The sequence below is a fragment of the Hippopotamus amphibius genome, chromosome 1 (genome assembly GCF_030028045.1).
Source record: "Hippopotamus amphibius kiboko isolate mHipAmp2 chromosome 1, mHipAmp2.hap2, whole genome shotgun sequence".
Lineage (NCBI taxonomy): Eukaryota > Metazoa > Chordata > Mammalia > Artiodactyla > Hippopotamidae > Hippopotamus > Hippopotamus amphibius.
The window spans coordinates 84,736,478-84,739,225 of record NC_080186.1 but is presented as its reverse complement, the minus strand read 5'-3'; the positions used below and the strand labels follow the sequence as shown (position 1 = coordinate 84,739,225).

The following is a 2,748-nucleotide window of genomic DNA, read 5'->3' as shown; positions in this document are numbered from 1 at the left end:
GGTTAAAACTAAAAAGAGATTTGAAGAGTATTCAAGTCAACACAAGTCTAGACTGTCAATAATCCCCAAATCCCAAAAGATGATTTCCAGTCTGGCATGCAAGAAGCTTGGAAGTTGCCATTTCATCCTAACAACAAGTAAAAGCTAAACATACGGAAAAATCAACTCTTCTTAGATCCATAAGAGGAGTGAGGTCACAGGCCAAACTGCTGCCCCCCCAAGCTGAGACTGACAGGCAAGCACAGAGAATCACAACTTACCAACACAGAAACTCATGAACAGAAACCTCTTGGGAACTAGTACCACCAGGGTAGGGAAACCTAAAATGTAATTGATGAACTGCTGAAGGCTCAGTGTGGACAACTTCTGAGAGTTAAGAACACCAGGAGGATCCAGTCATAAGGGGGTCCCCACACTTTTGTGAGTATTACCTTTAGGAGCTTGACCTGGTTCTCACAATGAATATTGAAGAACAAGCTCCTTTTTTTTCTGGCAGGTGGAGGGGTAAAGGAACCATCTTGAGATATAGCAGAGCATTCTGTCCTTCTCAACAAGATCTGTCTTTAGATGGCTGGGGGCAAGACTGGTGTGACTGTGGGGCAGCCACATCTTTCTCGCCAAGATCTCACCACACTGGATGTTACCCAGTTGACTCTGCTCTTGCACAAAGTTATCAGCAGACAAGCCACAATTAATATAGGTACAATTGGTCATGTAGGCCATGGAAAATCTACCGTTGTAAAAGCCATATCTGGAGTTCACACTGTCATATTCAAAACTCAACTGGAAAGAAATATTGCAGTGAAGCTTAGATAGGCTAATGCCAAGATTTACAAACTTGATGATGCAAATTGTCCTCAGCCAGAATGTTACAGATCTTGTGGAAGTAGTATACCTGATGAGTTGCCTACAGACATTCCAGGGATCAAAGGCAATTTCAAACTAGTATGACATGTTTCCTTTGTTGACTGTCCTGGCCATGATATTTTGATGGCTACTGTGCTGAATGATGCAGCAGTGATAGATACAGCTCTTCTGTTAATAGCTGGTAATGAATCCTGTCCTCAACCCCAGACTTCTGAACACCTTGCTGCCATAGAAATTATGAAGCTAAAGCATATTTTGATTCTGCAAAATAAAATTGCTTTGGTAAAAGAAAGTCAGGTTAAAAAACAGTATGAACAAATCCTTGCATTTGTACAAGGTACAGTAGCAGAAGGAGCTCCTATTATTCCACTTTCTGCTCACCTGAAATATAATATTGAAGTTGCCTCTGAGTATATTGTTAAGAAAAGCCCAGTACCTCTAAGAGACTTTACTTCAGAACCCTGACTTATTTGGGGGGATTTTTGGTTTGTTTTTTAAAATTTATTTATTTGTTTGTTTATTTAGTTATTTATTTACTGGCTGTGTTGGGTCTTCGTTGCTGTATAGGCTTTCTCTAGTTGTGGAGAGCAGGGGCTACTCTTCATTGTGGCGTGCAGGCTTCTCACTGTGGTGGCTTCTCTTGTTGCAGAGCATGGGCTCTAGGTGTGTGGCCTTCAGTAGTTGTGGCACATGGGCTCAACAGTTGTGGCTCTCGGGCCCTAGAAAGCAGACTCTATAGCTGTGGCACATGGGATTAGTAGCTCCGCAGCCTGTGGGATCTTCCCAGACCAGGGCTCGAACTCGTGTCCCCTGCATTAGTAGGCGAATTCTCAATCACTGCGCCACCAGTGAAGCCCCAGAACCCTGACTTATTGTTAATGTCAAGGTTTGATGTCAACAAACCAGGCTGTGAGGTTGATGACCTTAAAGATGATGTGGCTGGTGGTAGTATTTTAAAAGGAGTATTAAAGGTGGTCTAGGAGATAGAAGTCAGACATGGTATTGTTTCCAAAGATAGAGAAGGAAATCTCATCTGTAAACCAATGTTTTCCAAAATTGTATCACTTTTTGCAGAACACAATGATCTTTAGTGTGCTGCTCCAGGGGGGTCTTATTGGATTTGGAACAAAAATTGACCCCACTTTGTGCTGGGCTGACAGAATGATGGGGCAGGTGCTTGGTGTAGTTGGAGCTTTACCAGAGATCTTTAGAGAATTGGAAATTTCCAGTTTCCTACTTAGACGACTTCTTGGTGTATGCATAGAAGGAGACAAAAAAGCAGCAAAGGTGCAAAAGCTGTTTGAGAATGAAGTACTTATGGTAAACATAGGATCCCTTTCAACAGGAGGAAGAGTTAGTGCAGTCAAGGCTGACTTGGGTAAAAGTTCTCACCCATCCTGTGTGCACAGAAGTGGGAGAAAAAAATAGTCCTTAGCCAAAGAACTGAGAAACACTGGTGTTTAATTGGTTGGGGTCTGGTAAGAAAAGGATTAACCATCAAGCCAACAGTAGATGATGACTGAAGATTATCAGTTAAATAATACATTTGGATGAACTCAGAATTTCTCTTAACAAACTAGGGGTATAATTAGAAAGCAATACTGGGGATATAGCTCATTACCTTAGTAGAAACCGTAAGATTGTTTTCATTTTCTTCTGATGAAAATTAGCCTCTACTACTAAAATAAATAATAGGGTTTATAATAAATGTCAGAATTGGCATACTGATGGATTTAATCCACATTTTAGCAGTAATTGACCCTTCAGCAGTGTCACATTTTTGCATCAATTCAGGTTTGAAATGAAACTGCCTTTACAACCAGACTTTGCTATAGCATATACACCACTGAACCTGTTTGAAATAAAGTTTTTCTCTTATTT

At 40.9% G+C, this 2,748-nt stretch overlaps 1 pseudogene; it reads left to right on the top strand.

Annotated features, from left to right (window-relative positions):
• Positions 1 to 567: 567 nt before the first annotated feature.
• LOC130860261 (eukaryotic translation initiation factor 2 subunit 3-like) lies at positions 568 to 2,451 on the top strand (annotated as a pseudogene).
• The last annotated feature ends 297 nt before the right edge of the window (positions 2,452 to 2,748 follow it).